Here is a 24767-nt window from a genome sequence, read left to right on the forward strand (position 1 = left end):
ATAATATGTTTGCAAGAAACTTGGACAACAGACCATATTTTTGTAGAAGGCTTTCTCTTCATAGCCTAATCTGCATCTCCTTAGGTGGTGGGCATCTTCTTGTAAGTTTAGTCTTGACCTTATTTCCTGGCTTCATTTCTAAGTCTTATGGCTTCTCCTTTTTATCAGTTTATATTATTGAGATTTGAGGGTATCCTAGATTTACTGATCGTAATTGTTTATAATATTATTTTTGACCCCACACAATCTGAGGTGTCTTTCCTATGGAAAAGGGCTTAGATCTTTTTATACATATAGGTACAAAGGGCCCTTTCATAATCTGGGTGGGGGACTTTAACTTCAGTACTTGTTCTTACTTGGGTAAGGAAGAATGTGTAATCATAGATGCTGAAGACGATGGTCAAGTCAATATTTTGCATAATGACTACTAGACTCTCTCAATTATATGTTTGCTAAATATAATGGCAGAATCATTGGGTAGAGGTTCACCTGTTTACCAACTCCTCCGCAAACATTTGTTGGCAGAGGCACGTCAGCAACAATTTATCATATTATTTGAACTTCAGATTAAGAAAAATTGCATTAGCAATCAGAATACTTTGATATTAACAATGCAGGCCAAACTATGCCATAAATGTACTGTGGTGAGAGCTCGGAATACTGAATTAAATGATATTAGGATAATGGTCAGCAGTTAATACTGACACTTTTACTGCTACTATAGTTAGAATTTGTAATCAGGACATTATGGCTTCGATCTGGCTATCAAATCTGAAAAAAAATAGATGAAGAGGTGTTGATGTAAATTAGTGTAAGCAGCCAAAACTAATGTTTAGGAAAACAATAATTGGCCCTTTTTTAAACATGTTCCATTTTTTAGATTCCTTTATATCCTCACAAAAATAGATTGATCACTTCACCAAGGTCTTTAATCCATTGAAGGAGGTATACATTTTACTTAATAAAGAATGTGTTCTGGTGGATGATATATATATATATATATATATATATATATATATATATATATATATATATATATATATATATATATATTGTGTTAACCACTGGGCTCAAGTTGTAACAATTATCTTAAAAGGAGGAGGAGCTGGCTTTCTCCCTCCTACATGGTAAGAGATAGTTATTATCCCAGTTTTCAAGAAGGGTGACAAAGGAGACCCATCCTGTTATTGCCCAATACCTTCTAGATTACTCTGCCAAACTACTGGGTAGGGTTATCAATGGGAGTTTCAGTACTGGGCGGAAGAATAATCTATATTAACAATAGCTCAGTTTAGATTCAAGACAGGACTGGAAATTGTGTAAGAAGCTCTAGGGGCCAGATGTACAACCGTTTTCATCGGTCACAAATGACTCGCCGGTTTGTGACTGCTAAAATGGCATGTAAAAACCCTATTTTGGGAGTTGGTAACCTAACTCACAAAATAGGGTTAGCGAATCACTATTAGAGAGGGATGTACCAAGGGCGTCCTTTCCTAATAGCGAGTCGTAGGGGGATGTACGATTGTTTTACAACCAGAATGCAGTCACAAAACAATCGCAGTTTACAGCCTACCTCAAGTAGGTGGCCCCTTTGTGAAGGGTAGCAAAAATGTTTTTTAAGAGCAAGCAGTGGTCCCACAACCACTGCTTACTCTTAAAAAATGAAGCAGAAAAGTTTCATTTTTGTTTTTGAAATGCATCCCGTTTTCCTTTAAGGAAAATGGGCTGTGTTAGAAATGGGGTCTCTAGTTGGCAGAGGTATACGCCCTTGTCCAAGTAGGGACCACAATCCTAGTCACGATAAGTCACACACAATCTAAATTACCCTGTGCCCAACCTCTGGTAGTTTGGCACTGAGCAGTCAGGCTTAACTAAGAAGGCAAAGTGTAAAGAATGTGTGCAATAAATCATGCCATAACACAGTGAAAACACCACAAAAATACACCACACAGGTTTAGAAAACTATAAGGTATTTATCTGAGTAAATTAAAGTCAAAACGATCAAGATTTGATGAGTAGAAGTCGAAATATCACTTTTGCAATGATAAGAAGAGTATTAAGGGGGTTATTACAACTTTGGAGTAGGTGTTAATCCGTCCCAAAACTGACGGTACAGTGACGGATATACCACCAGCCGTATTACGAGTCCATTATATCCTATGGAACTCGTAATATGGCTGGTGGTATATCCGTCACATTTGGGACAGATTAACACCTCCTCCAAAGTTGTAATAACCCCCTAAGTCTTTAAGAATCAACAAATGTCTCTTGAGTGTACAAAGTACCTGGTATGTGTCAAAATTACATCCACAGAGGCCACAGAGGAGGAGATGCCTGGAAAAAGAAAGATGTGCATTGGATTTCCTGATGCACTCAGACGATGCGTTGATTCTTCCCACGCTGCAAGGACTTTGCATCAATTTCTGGCACGCACTCTTGGATCCTCACTGTGATGCAGGGTCTTTTGATGCCCAGGGACAATGAGTGGAAATCCTGGGCCTGTGGGACAAGCTCACAGGTGCTGCGTGGATCCAGTATGGAGATGTGTTGGAGTTTCTGTTGCACAGAAGGTGCTGCATCGATTCCTCATGCAGGATGTCGGGCTTGTCGTTCCAGCTCTGCGATGCGTAGATCCAGTATGGCTGTGCATCGAAGTTCCGGTTGCAACTCAGGTGCTACATCGATCTCCATTCGGGGGCCGGGCTGCATCATTCTGGTGTGCGATGCAGCGATTCTTTCACCGCTGGGCAGGCTGTGCATCGTTTCTGGCAGGCTGTGCATTGATTTCTGCCACACAAGGAGTTTCCTTGATGAGAAAAAGTATTTTTGGCCACAAGACTTCAGGAACAGGAGGCAAGCTTAATCCAAGCCCTTGGAGAGCACTTCTCAGCAAAGCCAGAGGCCAGCATGGCAGCAGGGCAACAACAAGGCAGCAGCCCTTCACAGCAAAGCAGTCAAGGTGAGTCCTTTGGGCAACCAGGCAGCTCCTCTTGGCAGGTTGCAGGATCTGGTTCAGAGTGTCTGCCCCAGGAAGTGTCTTAGTTGTTGGGGTCAGAGACACCGTTTCATACCCAAAAATGCCTTTGTAGTGGAGGAGACTTCAAAGAGTGGTTTTGAAGTGCACAAGTTACCCTTTCAGTACATGTCTGTCTGCCGGCGTCCCAGTAGGGAGTTTGGCAGTCCATTGTGTGAGGGCAGGCCACTAACCTTTGAAATGTAAGTGTCAGGCCCCTCCACCCTTCCAGCCCAGGAACACCAATTCAATATTCAGATGAGTACAGATGTGACTGCGTATCCTGTGTTGTGGTTGTCTGGGTGAAATGCATAAGGGAGCTGTCAACTAGCCCAACCCATACGTGGATTGGAGACAGGCTGTAAGGCACAGATGGATTTTAAGTGCAGGGAAATGCTCACTTTTTAAAAGTGGCATTTCTAAAATAGTAATATAAAATCCAACCTCACCAATAAGCACGATTTTGTACTAACATTCTGGCCATACTAAACATGACGTGTTTACCCCTTTCTTATCAGGCTCTAAACTCAAACAGTATATGAGGGTAGCCCTAATGCTAGCTTATGAAAGGAGCAGGCCTCACAGCAGGAGAAAACAAATTTAGGAGTTTTTCACTACCAGGACATAAAAACACACAGGTATATGTCCTGCCTTTTACCTACACAGCACACTGCCCTATGGGTTACCCTGGGCCTACCTTAGGGGTGACTTTTAACAAGAAAAAGGGGTGTTTAAGGCTTGGCAAGTACTTTTAAAAGCCAAGTCGAAGTGGCAGTGAAACCACACACACAGGTCTTGCAATGGCAAGCCTGAGACATGGTTAAGGGGTTACTTATGTGGGTGGCACAACCAGTGCTGTAGGCACACAAGTAGCATTCAATCTACCGGCCCTGGGCACATCTAGTGCACTTTACTAGTGACTTGCAAGTAGATCAAATATGCCAGTTGGGTATGAAACAATGTTACCATGTTTTAAGGGAGCGAGCATATGCACTTTAGCACTGATTAGCATTAGTAAAGTGTGCAGAGTCCTAAAACCAGCAAAAACAGTGTCAGAAAAGTGGGGGGAGGCAGGCAAAATGTTGGGGGATGACCACCCCAAGGCTGTCAGGTTTATCAGTCTGCATCAAAAAAAAGTTGCTTTATTTAAAGGCAAATACAGACAAAGTGGTCTGCCATCCCCAGCAGGCCACCATCCATATGTTATTGCCCATTCCTGATGAGGCAGGTCAATTGCTACCCCATTGGGAATCATTAAATGTGTCTGTGAGATATTAGTACATTTCCTATTGCAACTTGCAAATTGTGAGTTGCAAAAATTCCCAATTTGCGAGTTGCAAAATGAAGTGGTACACCTTTGTTTCATGGATTTTGGCAGTGCATTGATCTGGTCACTCATAACACGCTCTGGATCACTTTTCTAACATTAAGAGCACCTGAAGATTTCGTTGTTTTACTTGCAAGGATGTATGCAAACATACGTGCAAGCGCAGGTTATGGCCCTAAAGTGGAGGGCACACCACCTTTTGGGATAAAGAGGGATGTAAGGGTGGGGGTAGCTTTGGTGCCCTTCCTTTTTTCTCTTCATATTAATGAGGAAGACACAGATCTCCAAGCACTTACTTCAGACTATCCAAAATTGTTATCTCGGAAGGTCCCGATCATACTATATGCAGATGATGCTGTTTTGCTTTCACAAAACCTTATTCTTCTTTTTACTGTATATATGGAGGACAGGGACTTAAAGATTAATTTGAAGAAAAGCTTTACAATAGTTTGCGGGAAAGGAAGACCTAAAACCCACTCGAACCATATAAAAGGATTGTGCAATTTGAGTATCTCAATGTTTTTATATTTGGGCATTCAGTTTTGAGACTCAGACATATCAAACGATGACAGAAAGCATATTAACATAAATTTAGTACAATTCATTGAAGGAATTTTTCGATTTGCCATGAAGTTGGGGTCCAAAGCAATAAGAGAATTGCTGGTCAAATATAAAAGTAAGGGCCAGACTTAAGAAAAGTGGTGGTGCACCCAGGGCAGCGCCACTTCTCTTTCACCCCTTAGCGCCCCTTAACGCCACCATGTGTGCGACGTATCTAAGATATGGTGCACCATGGCGGTAGTTTGGAAACTAGTGTCAACATTTTTTTATGCTAATTCTGAACTTTGCAGGATTGGCATAAAAAATGTTGACGCTAATACTGCAAAGCACATTAATGCCCATTGTAAACAATGGTATGCCTTCTTTTAACACCTGCTCTGAGCAGACGTTAAAAGAGCCGAAACAAATGATGCAAAGAAATATCTTAGATTTCTTTGAGCCATTTTTTCGGACCCCATATGGGGAATGTCCCCCTTGCATATATTATGCCTGGCGCAGGCATAATGTGGAGCAAGGGGTTACAAAGTGGCGCAATGTATTCATTGCGCCACTTTGTGAATTTGGCGTGGAAATTTTGGCCTCGTTGAAAAAAAATTACACTAATGTGGCACAAGGGGGCGCTAGGGGCTCTCAAATCTGCCCCAAAGTGTTTAGCTGTGGCCTTATGTGGGAAAGGTCTCTGGGTTTTTGGTATAAATAAGATCATTCAAAGACAACAAAATACATTTCTCTGATGATTAATAGCTCTGCCACGAATCAAGGTCCACGTTCATAATTTTCAATTACAGGAAAAGAGTTCCAGAACTCTTTCCTAAAGAGGCTTAAACTCAGCCCTGTAGCAGCCTCTCCTGATTGGTCAGCCTTTAATAGGCTGGGGCAAGCTGCTTTGATGAGGAGTGAAGTGGGTGGGCTGAGACAAAGGAGACATCTAGTGGGATGAGATCTGTAGGAGCAGATGCCAGGACAGGAAGAGGGCTGGGTAGCCAAACTGGACTTTAAAGGGAGAAGGACCCAGGCCAAACCCCACTTCCTGCACCCCCAGGCATAGGGGAGCCCCTGTAACTTGATCATAAGAGCAGCTGGAAAGGGACTGTAGGAGAAAGTTAGCAAAATCTGTGGGTGGACTTAGCCAGACCTGAAACTCCAGGAACGATTTATTCATCTTGGAAATTTGAGAAACGGTGCTTTCTTTGACGAAAATGTACAACACTTCTAATGAAGTGCTCATCACAGAGGTGCCCCCCTGCTTGCCAGCCCAGAAATCTAGATACATGTGGGAGAGCTGTCCAGCAACTCAGATCCCTGTTGTAAGAAATCTGAAGAAGAAGGACTGCCTTGCTGAACTCCTGGTCTGCACCGAGAGAGGACTGCATCCGCAAGGACTGTACCTGCTGCTCAATCTGGCCTTCACCAAAAGAGAACTTTGCCTTTCTTCCAAGAATCAGGAGGGGACTCCCTAGAAGCAAGAGGTAAAAACTGTTTACCTTACCACTACGCACTGCAATTGCCTCTCACTACCTCATTGGCAATTCATGTTCTTCTGCACTGAATGACACTTCACCACAGCATGACCAATGACATGTCCTTTACCATTGCACTTGTGTTGCATCACAATAGAAGGCATCACACTAATGGATTTACAATCCTGGACTATGTATATATTGCACTACAGCACTATAAAATAAATAGCACTTACACAACCACTTTGTCTCTGTGTAATGTAACACATCAACTGTGCAGGAGATTTGTGATGTATGTAACATGTCAATGGCCATAGAATGTCAATACAACAGTGTAGAAAGATTATGGGCTGATAACTATGCACTGGGTTCTGGATGTTATCATCATCTGTGCTTCCTTAGGCTTATTTCTGAAGTTAAAAGATAACAAACATCATAATGCTGTGTAGAACTGAAAAAGGCAGCTCCAAAGTATGTGTAAGATGAAACTCAATGTGGCCAACATTCCCTTCAAGGCAATCTTTATCTATGTGACACCTGACTATAAACTTTAATCACACACACACACCATACAGCAGGAATGGATGTGTATGAGTGTGTGGACAATGTAATAAATGATAGGTGTGAGTTATATATACAGAACTTCATAAGCTTATCAGGGTTCACATGAACACCAGGCTGCAGGCAGACGTCCCACAGTGGCCAAGAATCCAATACAGGACTCAAACAATTATTTAAAAACACACCAACCTTTACAACACATTGGGAACCATAGTTACCTTGAGTGTTGGGTGCAATGGATGGCTGATGCATAGAGATGTAGCTTTGTTGTAGCTGCCAATGTGACAGCTCAGTTGGATTTGGGAATAACCATGTCAAAAATGGGATTCTGATGTAGGATGGAACACAAATACAAATACTAAATTGACACTGTACACCCATGCAAAGGCCCTGATCCCCAAGCATATGACACATACTGTAAAGGAGTACCTAAAATGTTATTTTACAGTAATAAAGGAAACTTAAACTAGGGGAAACACCTTAACTAACCTAACCTATCCTAACTATACATTACCCACAACTGGCCCTAACTACTCTAAGCTAAGCTTACTTACCACATTTAACTAAACACTCTAAACATCAACTCCCACCCCCTTATATGACGGGACACATGTAGGACAACATATATTAACCTAAACACATACTAATTTATCCTAAACAAATATATATTTTGTTTGTAATAAAAAAAATGTTTTTTGTATTTTTGTAATACACATAAACCCCAACATCATCCCCAACCCACCCACCCACAAAAAAACATGTAATAATATAACACCCTCCACCCCAACCCACTTATACTAACTAAACTAACAGCCTACTCTAAGCATACACTAAGCCCCCTAAACCCACTAAAGAAAAGAATGAGGAAAGCGGAGGGAAGGGAGGTAATCTTGGGTGAGGATCCAAAAGTCACAAATTGGCCCTCCGCAGGATCTTCTTAATATCCTGCAGTCTCCTGCTATTGCGGTACAACTCCTGCTGCAGCCTGTCCATCCATTCGTTGGCTGTCACATTTTTGTGTCTGTAAATCCTGAATGTCTACTACAGCACCCGGGGTTGTCTGGGTACCACTTGTGGAAGCTGTTGCTGGTGCTGTGTTTGGAGGGAGAGGTACAGGAGTTGCTGCTTGTGGTCCCTGGGAAGTTGCGGGACCTAATACAGTGCCTGTCATCCCTGGGGCTACTGTGGTCTGAGCTGTGGTGGTGGTGGCAGTTGTGGGCAATGCTGGCCCCCTTGGGCAAATGCCCTCCATACCCCTGTGGCTCCCTCATGGCGAAATCTATGTGCCATATTGCGGAACCCTGCCTACACATCGAGTGTGTGGCGGTAATGCACTGCCCGCCTCTGGAATTCCCGTATCTCCTGGTCATTCATGTTGGCAGCTGTAAAAATAGAGAAAGCCAAACATTAGTGACATCATTGTGTGATACATCTACAGATGATATTCTAACACTTCATCACAAATAGCACATACAGTCCAAATCACAGTACAGATGATAGAATGTCCCTGAGGAATGACATGCCAACGCAGCCTACCCATCAACTATCTAACAGCACAGTAATGCACAACAAGGTGTGTACTTAATTAAAGGATCTGTGCATCTTTGCACTGCTATTAGTCACATAACAAATGCTGCAAGTACTCCACATGTGCCAGGCCAACTAATAACTATCTTCAGGATCACGATCAAGGTACACAAGACCTGTGATTTGTATATGGAACTGCCAGGATGGTATGGAGTTCGTAATCATGAGGGGGCATTGTAGTTTGGAACACATGAAAGTTTGAATTACATGTCTGTCATCTACACTGGGATCATCACACATAGGTACACATATTTTCTAGACCTAACCCTGTGCCGCAGGGGGATAGACATGCAACACATATTTCAAACATCAAGGACAACCACAAAGCTTTGGACAGCTGTCCATGCATTTAGTCAGTCAACCACAGGTAAAGAGGGCTGCCAACTAGGATTGAGTCAACCATTGGACAATCACATCTAATTGCGGACAATTGTCAACATCATTAGATCTCACTGACACCTTTCCAAAATCAAGCACATTGATGCAAGCACCCATCTGGCCTTGATCTGCATGCACGCCTATGACATTTCACTCAAGCTCAACATAAATGGAGTACAACATGTGGAGCTAGATGCTGCCAGAAAGTCACCCATACAGTCCTACATGTACATTACTTAACAGGGATGCTCAAGTCTGTGGGTAAAACGTATGCATCACTGGTCTGTGTGAATCAGGGTATAACTTGTTGACTAAATTATTACACTGGCCACTTCCAAGTTAATTATTCGCATACATGTAGCAATAAATCACCCAGTTCACCTGCCCATGTCTATAGCCCAGCACTCGAATCCCAATACATGACTCTCGGCGGCAGAATGTTTAACTCTATCATGGAGCAAAATGTCAACCTCCAGTCAAGTCACGTATCAGATCACGTGCCAGCACATCACACCTTGCAATGAGTCCAACACACAGGAGTCAATCACACAACAGCTGCAAACACAACACAGGACAAACATATTAACACTTACTGGATATTTCTGGGTCCGCAAATTGAGCCACTTCAACAATTGTATAGGGGGTGGGTCCACCTGTAAAACATGGAAGGGTGATTATGTGCCCAATGTCTGCTCACTGTATAAAACGTGGAACAACAAATTACTGTGTGTGACATTTTATATGGTAAAGCTGCACATCAGGCATGTAGCCACACCAACAGACATAATACTGCAAACATGCATTGACACTGTCACTCCAGTGAGAGATAGACACACATATGCACACATGCACTGGCCCTAACAATCATGTGATGCCAAACATGATACCTCAATTTTGTGCTTAATTAATTCTAGAGGGTACTCCATTTCATCATTTGTAATTATGAGAGACATGCAATGCCACATTCCTGGTACACTGCAATATCAGTGACTCAGGTATTGTGGCTTGTGCATCAAGGGACAGTGAGTTACTGTGTGATGCTCATGTGGGTTGATTCGCGTTCAGGAATTATAGTGCTTTCAATCGTCCAATATATGTGTGTCTGTGTTGTATTTAGGTTACATATGACACATTGGCAGTGTGCCCAGAGCTGTATATGCCCCCATGACAACATGATGGCAGGGATCCTGTGTGTTACTTGATGACAATGTTACGCTAAACATGAATTGGCCATTTGTCTGATTCAAAACAACAAAAAGGTATATGCTGACAGTGTCTAATTTGATCTTTCGTGACAGAATGCATGGGCACAGGTGTAATAATTGCACCTGAAATATGTTACTCTGGGCCCTGTGTACCTATATCAGGTGTTGTAAATCACACTTTGCCAAATTCATTAACTTAGAATTGCCAAGTTGGGTGATCTGTGGTAATACAACCGAACCAACACTATCCGCTAATTAAAACATTGATTAGGAAATGTCCTACTTCTGCAATCTTGATGAGGTAGGTCTCTATTGAAAAGCACATTGGGAAAGGCTGCACTCACAGGAATACTGGCCTGCTGATCCTAGCATACCACCATGTCTGTGATAGCCTTCATACTGAGAAGTTAATAATTGTACATATGCTGCACTATATTAGCAGGGGTGTACCAAAAGTAAAATAACAACCTATTTCGTCACTTAAATTGGATGATGGTAGCAGTCAGTGGTCCCTTGCACAACATCATGCAAATAGTTTGTGACCATGCATTCACAAAGAGCAGTGATCCCATGATGACCCATTCACTTTACAAAACTGTTTGGCTATAAATTGACACAGATGGTAACTGCACCAGCTCTGTACCAGCAATTGCGCCCAAGGCAAAAATGTTGTTGGGCCATGCTACTCAATGATAGGATTTCAACGCCTAATCCGAAAAGCCATGAGACAAACCTGTTTTGTGTTACTGCACACTCGTAGCATCCTGTCACAATTGGGTTTGCCATGTGAAAGATTATCTGTCCAGACGTAAACACATAGAAACAATGAACTTAGGGCCAGATGTGTCATTTTTGTGTTGCATTTGCTTCATTTGTTTACGCTACAGCTATGGAAATTAGCACAAAATAATTTGATTGTAGCAAGTGTGCTATACTTGGCATCCAGAAATAATGCAAATGCTGCACAAACAAAGTGGAAATATCAGCCTAAGATATTAGCAGAGGTTAGAAAGAGCTTTGTATGTATGGCCATGAATACTGTTCATACATGGTTTAAAAAAACTGGGGACTACATTGGTTCCTTGTACAAGCATGTGAAATATATCCCATTCCGGGTACACTCAGAGGCCCTGAATCATAAATTTGTTTGTGCCGCATTACCCTCATCTCTTGACGCCAAAGTGGCACTAATTTTCAAGATAACGTTGTCTTTTGTAAGTTTGTGCATCTTTAGTGACAACAAATGACGGTAATGTGTTGCAAAATTTGTATAAATCAGGTCCACAGTTTGTTCAACTTGCATTCCACATGTCCACAAACATTGCATGCAGCATGTCACCAAATCTGCTACTGTCACTCCAGAGCATTGTACTGTACACATTAGTCAAATTTGTATTCACCAACAGGGCCATCAATCACCACACCCAGGTGGTCCAGCAGGTCCTGCTTTTGGGTCACCAGGTCAGCCCAGCGATGTTTCAATTGGTGGTTGTTGCGCTGGCTGCTGAAGATTCTTCTTAGGTGGAACAGCACCTTTGCCCACCTGAGCCTCCTTGCCTCCGTGTGATACCCCTGTATCACCCGGCCCCCAGCCTGCAACATCAGGGGGAGGAAGTGGCACACCAGCCACACAAAAGCCCCTAGCGCCTCCTCACCCATTCACCGCAGAGGTGGCCTTCCCAACATCTAAAACTAAATAGGATAGGAAAGGGTAAAGAGGGAAAAACAGGGAAAGGAGGTATGAAAAGGAAACTTAACTAACCCACAGACAGCCCAACAATACCCCAACTAACAATACCCACATACCCACATACCCACAAACACACTCCCAACAGTACAAAAACAAACCTAATCACAATAAATTACAAAAAACACTTACACAGATTAACACAGACACTTACAAAACAACAGAATACAATAGCAATAGTACACAGGAGACAAAAGCACAATATTCACAGAGACAACTCAAGACACAGCCACACAGTCTAGAATAATCACAGACTGCAAACTGAAAGTGAAAGTACACACACTGTACCATTTCTGTAAACAGGATGTCCTATTACATCACTTCCTGTCTCAATTGTGGGGCTTTTTTTTTATATTGCATGTAATTTTATGACGCTTACGAGGTTTGCGTCAATATATTTTGACGCATATGCATGAAAATTCCCCTGCATTCAAGGATCAATACATTTTTAATGGGTAACCGAATTTCTGGGGTGCGGTGTTGGAATTAATGGTAGGGACCAATCGATGTATTATGGGCGTGAGGGTCATTTTTTAGCGCATATGTGTCTTTTTTGACGTATTTGCGTAAAAAAATCTGTCTGAAACTGCGTTTGTGTGATTTTTAAATTTTTTACATGCATGCAGCCTATAGCTATACAAAGATAGGATGGTATGAGCTGCAGTGTGGGTTCTAGTGTTTGGGCACATGTAGCAGACCATACTACTGCAGACCATAATTCTCATGTTGTTGTGCCGGATTAGCTCCTTAACTGACGCAACAGCAACACAAACTTTTGGAATAAAATTGGTATTTCCTAGTCTGAGCAGGTGTTGCATCAATAGAGGACAGCAAGGTTATGCAACTAAACATATAGACTCATGGCCTGGGTGTTTATGTCTGTGAATTAGCTCTTCAAATTGTTGTTGTGCCTCTGTGGGAACGTCACGAGAAAAGTTTGGCGTAATGTGCATGTATGAATGTGTTATAATTGTGTATAACCATCAGATGTCATTCATTGAGGTACATCAGTCATGATATGTGTTTGTTATATCTGTTGTATCTTATGCTGTGTGTACTTCCTTGACTTTGGGGACAAAACATTTCCCATGACAAACTATACACAGGATAGATAGAGGACGGTTGATAATGGCTATGTCAGATATGTAACCCATCACATGTAATGAAATGTTGAATACCACTTCATGGTCACTTGTGTGTATACTACCCATGAGTCCATTATATGAACATGCTAGGTAGGTATAATGTTTGTGACACAAATCCTCAAATTCAATCCTAAAATTGTTATGTACACCACAGTTTGAGTCATGTAAATGGCCTATGTTTCTCCTGTGGCTGTGGAGGACCAGCAGACCATGCTGCATGTGTTCACATATTTCCAGTGGTTTATTGCACAAAGGTGTCCAGTTCAAGTGTGTGGCCATGTGTACCCTGTGTCAGTATTGGCCTCTGTTTTGTCAGTTACGTGCAGGTCTAGTCATGAGTCTGTGGAGCCAATCCTTGAATTAACAGAGTATCCTTCAAAGCAGAATTGACCTAAAGCCAAAGATCAACTAACTACACACATGGGATAGTCCAGCTATGGTACTGCAGAACTTTTATAAGGCTGACGACAGAGCAACATAGGTGTGTTCAAAAATTTTATGGATCAGTAATAGGAAACATGCAGGTTTCATCACAACATTTGTACACAGGGTGGGCTCTAAAATTCCCACTGCAACAGGGAACATCAGTGCCTCTGTGCTGATTAATCTCACAGCTAGTCACCACGTAAGCCCCATCAAAAGGTGGCGGCAGAAGTGCATCTGTGTGTGGACCGTCAGGGCACAAAAATGTTTTGTCCTTACATACACATTAGCAACCCTTGTTTGTTGTGCTGTAGGCACCGTACCGAATCCATGTTTACAGCCATAGCACACTATCACTGTTTGGCACTAATGATTACATGAAAAACCAGACAAGAGATGGGGGCTGGATTAGGCCATTCGAATACATGTCCCAGAACAGAATATGATAAGTAAGCTGATTAAACTATAATATACATTTGAGGATTCATCGTAGACCTACCAGACACAATACCCCAGGAGGAAATAGAGGGCATGGAAAGCAACAATGAGACAAATGTAGCCACAGGCAACCTTTATGTTTAACGCAAAGACTGGAACCAGTCTGGCTAACATGATGCAGGCTCTGTCAGGAACAACCATGAACAAGGCAAATGCACAGTGAGCAGACTATGACTGGGACAAGCAGGAACAATACTTTGGGAACTAAAAACAGTTTGTGCTGTGGTCTGCAATGTTACACAATCCCCCAATGGCTCTGGTACACAAGTGATTTGTGCGCCAATGCACAATGTTGGAAAATGGGTTATTGGTAAGGGCAGGTAGGTACCTACACCTAGCAACAAGCCACTAACCTCCACCTAGGTACAGTTAGGTCTCAGTAAATTAATCCAAGCTCAACCCTTGGTAGCTTGCCAACGAGTGTCAAGGCTTAACTTAGGAGACAAAGTGTAAAGCATTCAAATATCACAAAACAGTAATTAAATAAAACACAGGAAACAGTTTAAAAATCCAAAACCAATTTATAAAAATAGTTTATATTTTTATCTTTAAAATGACACAAAAACGAATAAAATTGGTTCAGGGGAACCGGAGATATGAATTTTTAAAGTATTATTATTTTTCTAGCGCTTAGAAACATAAAGCGCCAATCGGGTCATCTGGTTGCACCAGGACCGGGGCAAAGTCAAAGTTTCAGGCCGACCGCGATGGAGCCCTGCTCGGCTACAAGTCGCGGGAGGCCTCGGTTAAAAAGTTACCTTCTGACTTAGTCTCTTTTTTGAAGTTTTTCTTCACCGGGACGAACCTGCCAGTTGAATCCGACCTCCTGGAGCCCTTGTCCGGAGACGCGAAGTGGGTTTCCTCGGTGGTGATTTTTACCTTCGGACTTAGTCGTTTTTTCGAGATGAAAATCCTTCGACCGGGGTAAACCTGGATCTTGATCCGACGTCCGTGGAGCCCTTCTCGGATACGATGGCTGGGAGGTCCCGGTCAACTTTTTACCTTCGGACTTAGTCTCTTTTTTGGATGTTTTTCTTTACCGGGACGAACCACGAAGTCAGGCCGGGTCGCGGTTGAGGCAAGCCGGCTAGAATTTCCGCGGCGGGTCGGTCCCTCTCTGGAGCTTTTTTTCCAAAAATTCTCAAATCTTTTCCAAACTTCTGGGGCTTCACCCAGATTTTCTTTTAAGGTTCTTTTGGGGTCCACAGCTCACCCCAAGGGTCCAGAAGTTCTGTGATGGTCCTTGGGGGGTGCGGACTTCAACTCCCAGAATGCACCTGGCGCAAACTCCTTTTTGGCCACTGGGCAGTGGTCAACTGGTCTCTTTTTTTCAGGAGTTGGTGCAGGGAACTCTGGTTTAGCAATTTTTCACCTGTAGCAAACAGGGAGTCCCTCCTTGAACCAGTTGAAGCCAGGCAAAGTCCTTCTTGTGGTGAAGCCCAAGTGTGCAGCTGGTGCAGTCCTTCTGAGTGCAGGGTCCAGGTGCAGGCCAGGGGTCCAGCAGGGCAGTCCTTCTTCTCCTTAAGTTCTTTCTTCTTGAAATTTGGTGGGGATCTGAGGTGTGGGTGCAGGTCTGCCAGTTTTATCCTTGCTCCTGGGTGAAAAGCAGGGGGACCCTGGTTCTCCAATCAGGGACAGGGTAGTCCCCCTGTTATGACCACTTCCTGGGAAGTGTGGCAAAAATCCATCCCAGAAGGCAACAGTCTCTAAAAATCCAACATGGATGAATCTGATTTTTGGAGGTTACATCTGGCTGAGCCCACCCACTGGTGTGGCTAAAAATCATAAACACACCCCTTTCCTGCCCTCTCCTAATCTAATCAAGGGGGCACCTAATTATCTGGGGTTGCAGGATGTGGGGGTGTTGCTGGGTGCTCCAAATGTCCTTCTCTGCCTTTGAAGACCAGTTTGGCAGCCCTCCCCCTTCCTGCCTCACCATCTGCTGAGGGGAGATTCTCTCCCCCAAGCACATTCCTTTGTGTGAAGCCAGGCCACTTCACACCTCATCAAGGCAGCCTTGCAGAAGCTGCTGCAGGCTGGCCAATCAGAGCACAGCAGCAAAAACAATTCAGAGCTGAAATTGGCAACTTTTTAGGTAAAGTCTAAACTTTTTACCTGAACAAGTTATATTAAATCCAACAACTGGAAGTTGTGGGATTTATTACAACAATTAATTTGATACCAAATTCTTGGTATGTAACATTTAAGGAGACTTTAAAATTTAAAATAAAGTCTGCCTATTCTAGCCTATGAGGGCCATTTACTTCAGTGAGGGAAAAACGAATTTGGCTGTTTTTACCTCACCAGGGCTTATAAATCTATTTTTATAAAGTCCCTGCTTATAGTTACATGGCACCCAGCCCTAGGGGCTCATAGGGCACACCTTAGGGGTGACTTATATGTAAAAATAAGGTAGTTTAAGACTTTGGAAGTACCTTTAATTCCAAAGTCGAATTTGCATATAACTTTAATTTAAAAGCAGCCAGCAAGGCAGGCTTGCTTTTAAAATGACACTGGGCACCTCAGCGGTGCACCTAGGTGTGCACAACCTATGCTGTGGTCCCTAAACCTACATGCCCTACCATATACTAGGGACTTATAGGTAGGTTAATTTAGCCAATTATAATTAGCCTAATTTGCATATCCATTTTACACAGAGCACAGGCCCTGGGACTGGTTAGCAGTACCCAGGGCACCATCAAAGTCAGGAAAACACCAGCAAAAAGAGGAAAATGGGGGCAAAAAGTTATGGGGCTCTGCAATCAGCCCTGTTTTCTCACACAACCCCCCCAGCCCACACGCCCAGGAGACTCAGCCCAACCCTGGGAGAGTCTTCCTGGCTTGTTAGGTGAGGAAGACAGTGAAGAAAACTGGCTGTCCCTTTGCAGGGCCTACTCTGCCTTATATCCTCCTGTCAGGGTCACTCCCTATGGGTAGTGAAGCCATCCCAACAGTAAAAGGACCCAACTCAAACTGAAACTTTCCTCTAGGGGGGTCTTCCTCCTTTCTCTCTGCCAACTTGGGTAGTGAGCTGCCCACCTCCCCTACTCCAAACTTTGCTAGGGCAACACCTAGCTTACCCAAAGAGGTCACCCAACACTTGAGCAACCCCACCATGACCAATAGGGTCAGGAGGCCTACTTTGCTATTGGCCCTGGGGTCTGCCTCCCAGGCCAAGTACATTGCTGCCAGGAAGGCTAGCACCCAGCAGAGGCTACTGACAGCTGTCAGTACCCAGAACCACACCCTAAGCTCTCCACTGACAGGTGGCTGAGCTGCTTTAGGGGCATCTTTGGGGTCCTGGCACCCCTCTTGCTGTCTAGAGTGGGGGGCTACCACCTCCTGTGGCAGACACCCTCCTTCCACTCTCCCTTCTGTCAGTGCAGGGGCAACACCTTCCATCTGGACAGCTGCCTGACTACTCAGGACTTCCTTGGGGTCAGGTGAGGCCTCACCAGTGCCAACTCTGGGCTCCCCCCTTACTGGGGCAGAAGGCCCTTGGATCCCTGGAACTCTCTTTAAGAGTGGCCTTCCCTTCCTTTTCTTCTTTCCTTTTCTTGGGGACCCCTGTCTCCTAACTGTAGGGACTGACTCCCCAGGACTTTGGGTTGGGGGGGGGCGCCCTGGGCGACCACCCCATCTGTGACCAGACTCACCTCTGGGAGGTCATTGCCCAGGATACAATCTAGGGGAAGGTCAGCACTGACTACCACCCTAATCCAGTCAAGGATACCCTCCCTCTCTAGGGGCACTATGGCTACAGGTTTGGAGGTGACCTCCCCTGTGGCTATCCTGACTTTCTTTGTCTTTCCTGGGACATACATGTCTGGGGTCACTAACCGGTCACTCACTATAGTGTGACTGGCACAGGTGTCTCTCAGGCCAGTGGTAGGGATCCCATTCACTTGAATGTGGTGGAAGTGCCTACTCCCACCCTCAGGGATCACCAGCTTACCATCTGGTCCTGTCTCCCAGCTCAATGCTAGGAGGACTTCATCATCTGAGGAATCCTCCTCTATGGCTACACTGGACAGCCCAGTGCTAACCACCTTCTTTGGACAGGCTGCATCTCCTCTGAAGTGACCTGTCTGCTGACAGTCAAAGAAAGCCCTACTGTCCAAGAGCTTTTTTAACCCTGGGTCTAACTGTCTCTGCTGGTCAGAGTGGGAGTGGGATTTACTTTCCTCCTTCTTAGGGTTCTGGGGTACAGAGGGAGTCTCTGTGGTGGGCTTACCACCTCCCTCCTTAGGTTTTTGGGGACCTGTCCCCACCTTCTTGGAGTCTCCCCCCTGGGACTTGACAACCACCCTGGTTCTCAACCACTCATCAGCTGCCTCCCCTAGCTCTCTAGGGTTGGTCTGCTTAGAGTCCACTAGATGCTGGGGTAACCTTTCTTGGGTACAATTGGTCAAGATGTGCTCTCTCATGATCAGATTGTATAACCCCTCATAAGTATCTACTTTGTTACCAATAATCCAGCCCTCTAGTGCCTTTAGTGAAATGTCCACAAAGTCAACCCAAGACTGAGTACTGACCTTCTGGGTGTCCCTGAACTTCATTCTATATTGCTCTGGGGTCAGACCAAACTTCTTGGCTAAGCACCTCTTCATACTAGGGTATGAATCTGCCTCCTCCCCCCTTAAGGTCAGAAGCCTATCCCTCCCTGAGTTGGGGACCAACTCCCACAAAAGGGAACCCCAGTATTGAGGCCTAACCCTTCTCATTTGGAGTGCCCTCTCAAAGGCTCCCAGCCACTTATCTATGTCATCCCCCTCTACATAAGCAGGAACCACCCCCTTGGGTAATCTGGGGCAAACCCCCCCACCCAGGGACACCCCAGCTTCTTTATCGCTGTCTCCATCTCTTTTCTCTTTGTATGCCCACTTTTTCTTTTCTAGGGCCAGCTTCTCTGCTTCCAAAGCTATGTATGCTAGCTGGGCCTCCAGCTCTCTTTCTCTGATGGATGGGTTCTCTCCTCCTGAAAGAACCCTTTTCCCACCACTAGCTTTGGATCTGCCCCTAGTGACTGTATTTACTGAGGACCGTTCTTCCTCATCCTCACTTGGGCTCAGATGCCTTCCCTCCCCTGAGTGGTTAGAGCTTGCATCCTCCCTTCTTTCTCCCTCCTCTGGAGCTTCTTCTGACTCTACCTCCTGGGCCTCAGCCCATGCTGTCAGGGATGTGATCATGATTTGCTTCCTGAGATCAGTGGTTGCAGGCAACCCTCTTTCAATACACAACCCCCTAAGCTGGACTGCTGTCAGTGTGGGTAGGCTAGCAGGATCAAGCTCCATGGTTCCCTAGTTTTGTGTCAACAAAAACTTTTTGCAAAAATTGGAAACAAGAATTTAGAAAAATTACAAAAATTCAATATTTGAAATTAATCCAAATTAAAAATTAAAAACTATTTTTGCACTAGGACAATTTAAAGGATTTTTAATTTGTTTTACCTAAAACTGTAACGTGATATTGAACAAAAGTACAGGATCCCGTTGCTGCTTCCAATTATGTTGGAAAATGGGTTATTGGTAAGGGCAGGTAGGTACCTACACCTAGCAACAAGCCACTAACCTCCACCTAGGTACAGTTAGGTCTCAGTAAATTAATCCCAGCTCAACCCTTGGTAGCTTGGCAACGAGCGTCAAGGCTTAACTTAGGAGACAAAGTGTAAAGCATTCAAATATCACAAAACAGTAATTAAATAAAACACAGGAAACAGTTTAAAAATCCAAAACCAATTTATAAAAATAGTTTATATTTTTATCTTTAAAATGACACAAAAACGAATAAAATTGGTTCAGGGGAACCGGAGATATGAATTTTTAAAGTATTATTATTTTTCTAGCGCTTAGAAACAAAAAGCGCCAATCGGGTCATCTGGTTGCACCAGGACCGGGGCAAAGTCAAAGTTTCAGGCCGACCGCGATGGAGCCCTGCTCGGCTACAAGTCGCGGGAGGCCTCGGTTAAAAAGTTACCTTCTGACTTAGTCTCTTTTTTGAAGTTTTTCTTCACCGGGACGAACCTGCCAGTTGAATCCGACCTCCTGGAGCCCTTGTCCGGAGACGCGAAGTGGGTTTCCTCGGTGGTAATTTTTACCTTCGGACTTAGTCGTTTTTTCGAGATGAAAATCCTTCGACCGGGGTAAACCTGGATCTTGATCCGACGTCCGTGGAGCCCTTCTCGGATACGATGGCTGGGAGGTCCCGGTCAACTTTTTACCTTCGGACTTAGTCTCTTTTTTGGATGTTTTTCTTTACCGGGATGAACCACGAAGTCAGGCCGGGTCGCGGTTGAGGCAAGCCGGCTAGAATTTCCGCGGCGGGTCGGTCCCTCTCTGGAGCTTTTTTTCCAAAAATTCTCAAATCTTTTCCAAACTTCTGGGGCTTCACCCAGATGTTCTTTTAAGGTTCTTTTGGGGTCCACAGCTCACCCCAAGGGTCCAGAAGTTCTGTGATGGTCCTTGGGGGGTGCGGACTTCAACTCCCAGAATGCACCTGGCGCAAACTCCTTTTTGGCCACTGGGCAGTGGTAAACTGGTCTCTTTTTTTCAGGAGTTGGTGCAGGGAACTCTGGTTTAGCAATTTTTCACCTGTAGCAAACAGGGAGTCCCTCCTTGAACCAGTTGAAGCCAGGCAAAGTCCTTCTTGTGGTGAAGCCCAAGTGTGCAACTGGTGCAGTCCTTCTGAGTGCAGGGTCCAGGTGCAGGCCAGGGGTCCAGCAGGGCAGTCCTTCTTCTCCTTCAGTTCTTTCTTCTTGAAATTTGGTGGGGATCTGAGGTGTGGGTGCAGGTCTGCCAGTTTTATCCTTGCTCCTGGGTGAAAAGCAGGGGGGCCCTGGTTCTCCAATCAGGGACAGGGTCGTCCCCCTGTGATGACCACTTCCTGGGAAGTGTGGCAAAAATCCATCCCAGAAGGCAACAGTCTCTAAAAATCCAACATGGATGAATCTGATTTTTGGAGGTTACATCTGGCTGAGCCCACCCACTGGTGTGGCTAAAAATCATAAACACACCCCTCTCCTGCCCTCTCCTAATCTAATCAAGGGGGCACCTAATTATCTGGGGTTGCAGGATGTGGGGGTGTTGCTGGGTGCTCCAAATGTCCTTCTCTGCCTTTGAAGACCAGTTTGGCAGCCCTCCCCCTTCCTGCCTCACAATCTGCTGAGGGGAGATTCTCTCCCCCAAGCACATTCCTTTGTGTGAAGCCAGGCCACTTCACACCTCATCAAGGCAGCCTGGAAGAAGCTGCTGCACGCTGGCCAATCAGAGCACAGCAGCAAAAACAATGCAGAGCTGAAATTGACAACTTTTTAGGTAAAGTCTAAACTTTTTACCTGAACAAGTTATATTAAATCCAACAACTGGAAGTTGTGGGATTTATTACAAAAATTAATTTGATACCAAATTCTTGGTATGTAACATTTAAGGAGACTTTAAAATTTAAAATAAAGTCTGCCTATTCTAGCCTATGAAGGCCATTTACTTCAATGAGGGAAAAACGAATTTGGCTGTTTTAACCTCACCAGGGCTTATAAATCTATTTTTATAAAGTCCCTGCTTATAGTTACATGGCACCCAGCCCTAGGGGCACATAGGGCACACCTTAGGGGTGACTTATATGTAAAAATAAGGTAGTTTAAGACTTTGGAAGTACCTTTAATTCCAAAGTCGAATTTGCATATAACTTTAATTTAAAAGCAGCCAGCAAGGCAGGCTTGCTTTTAAAATGACACTGGGCACCTCAGCAGTGCACCTAGATGTGCACCACCTATGCTGTGGTCCCTAAACCTACATGCCCTACCATATACTAGGGACTAATAGGTAGGTTAACTTAGCCAATTATAATTAGCCTAATTTTCATATCCATTTTACACAGAGCACAGGCCCTGGGACTGGTTAGCAGTACCCAGGGCACCATCAAAGTCAGGAAAACACCAGCAAAAAGAGGAAAATGGGGGCAAAAAGTTATGGGGCCTCTGCAATCAGCCCTGTTTTCTCACACACAACAAGGAGATTGAGAAAATGGCAGCTTCTCAGCAGCTCCAGGCAGCAGCAAAGGCAGGGCAGGTTGAAATGGCTGGTCTGCATGGAAGTGCTCACAGGTGTGTGCACCTTCAGTTTCTCACAAGTCCTGGAGTTGAGAATCAAGTTCAAAGGGCAAACTGAACCTTTCACATGGGAAGCAATGGACCTCTGATTACAGGTCCTACCGACTACCAGGCAGTGCATTATCGGACCTGAATTCTATGCAGACTGATATGGCATGCCATACTGAAGAGGGAAGCACACATGAGTCAGGATGGGAGTGTGGGTGTGTGTAGATGAAGATTCTCAGTGTACAGATAGTCCATTTACAGGGCCCCCTAAAGAAGGGTGGGCAGAGACTTTAAACATGGCAGTGGCAGGACTTATTACCTGGGATGGACTGCGCAGGGCATGTATTGTGAGCAACGCTTGTCATATCTGAGGCACTTGTGCTATCCATTTTCAGGTTTGATGTACTTCTTGTCACACATGCTCCTTGCAGACATAGCTGATTTCACACTTACTGGTGTCATGGGTCTGGTCATACATTCCTGTTACCAATGCAATTGTATATCCACTGCCTCATGTATGATGCACTTTTTTACCCTATGATTGATGGTGTCTTAGTTGGGTGTCAAATGCTGCAATGGACCATGTTGGCAACATGGGTGTGATTATTAGCTGTGGTCCTCTGATATTGTCCTTCAAATGTGAAATAGACAGGATATACGTCATTAACACTGTGTGTGATGTTTGATGAAAATTCATACCCATCAAACGTGATGTGTTTTTTTGACCATGCAAATGTGTATTTCTGCAATGCTCCATGAGGCAAAACTCTGATTATGATTCCTAGAGATCATGTGATGCATAAATAATTACACAGAGCATGATTGAGTGATGAAGTGAGGTGTTTAATTACATATGACAACAAAGTAGTGATGGTGACTATAGTTAGAAGAGGTTTTGTACGTTCTGTTGTCTCCGACGCAATCCTGCAGCTGTGTTTGGATGTTCCCCCTCATTTTCACGGACAGCATCTTCCTCTTCCTCCTCTTCAGGAATTTGTTGATCCGTTTCATAGAGGGGAATGTTCCTCCTCACACAAATGTTGTGCAGGATGGCACAGGTCAAAATGAACTTACAGGCCATTTCAGGGGAATATAGGAGGCTGCCTCCGGTGATGTCCAGGCACCTGAATCTGGACTTCAGGATGCCAAAAGTCCTTCCCATTCTACCAGACCTCCCTCCTCCCAGCTGCCACTCCCTCCCTCCTCCCCATTTATGGCAGCTGCGGTGCCCGTCCTCGCCAAGACCGTGGCCAGCACCAGTCCCCCTGGCCCCCTCAGACAAATCTACTCCCCCCCACCCTTCACTTACTCAACCCAGGCCCTCACCCAACCTGCACCCTTTCCAGCCCCACACACACTCATGGCCCCTTCACCTGCCACACCTGGCATTTCTCCTGCTCCTCACCCCTCACACCACACACCAACCATAGCGACCCCCCGACAACAAAAATAACACCCCCAACGCAATACACACCTGCTCCGCCCCACCCCCACCAACCAGCCCTGCACCACACCACCCCATAACCAGAACACAGCCCGCAACAACACCATCATGCACCACAACAACACCACCCACCACAACCACCTCAACTGCCTGCTCCTCAACACCGCTCCCTTCACAAACATGCCATAGAACTCTGGGACCTCATCACACTCACCTGACATCGCCCTCCTCACAGAAACCTGGACCAACACCTCCTTGGAACCCTACATAGCCATCGCCCAAGGGATACAAACTCCAATGCAAAGACCGCCTCAACAGGCCCGGTAGTGGCATCGCCATCCTACACAGGGACACCATCAAAGTCACCACCAGCTCCCAAGACACTATTGACAACACAGAACACATGCACATCCTAATCCACATTAACAACATCTCTACCCTCAGAGGTACACTAATCTACAGACCACCAGGACTACGCCCCGCCTTCTGCGACACCATCACCGACACCATCAGCTTGCACGCCCTCACCTCCACAGACTACATCCTCCTCAGTGATTTCAACTTTCACTTGGAGAACCTTCAAGACCACAACTCTACCTCCCTCATAGACAACCTCACCAACCTCGGACACAAACAACTGGTCACCGCACCCACCCACTGAGCAGAACACATGCTCGACGCAATTTTCACCTCAAGCCAACACATAGCCTTCACCCACACCACCGAACTCCTCTGGACTGACAACCACTGCGTCCACTTCTCCTTCACCAAACCCCCCACACACCACCATCAACACACCACACCCTACCACATGTGGGACAAGATCCTCACAGAACACATGAACTCCCAACTGTCTCACAACCTCCCCCCCACACCAACGACCCCAACGCAGGAGCACACAACCTCTCTAAATGGATCACAACCTGCGCAGAAACACTAACCCCCTCAGAAAACACATCGCCACCCGCAGAATCAAGAACGCCCCATGGTTCACCCCCGAAGTGCAAATGCCCCCAAGTGGAGAAAATATGGCGACAAGAACCCTCTACAACCAACTTCTCCACCCTCAAAGCCATCATTCACACCTATCACCAACTCATACGCACCGCCAAAAGAGACATGCCTTGACAACAACTCTCAAAACAGCAAAGAACTCTTCATCATCATTAAAGAGCTAGCCAAACCCAAAGCCAGCAACGTAGACCCCACACACACACACAGCCCCTATGTGACGCCCTCTCCAACCACTTCCACCACAAAATCCTGGACATCCACAACAGCTTCATACCACACACACCCACCACACACACCCTCACTCACCCA

This window comes from Pleurodeles waltl, chromosome 10 (genome assembly GCF_031143425.1).
Source record: "Pleurodeles waltl isolate 20211129_DDA chromosome 10, aPleWal1.hap1.20221129, whole genome shotgun sequence".
Classification (NCBI taxonomy): Eukaryota; Metazoa; Chordata; class Amphibia; order Caudata; family Salamandridae; genus Pleurodeles; species Pleurodeles waltl.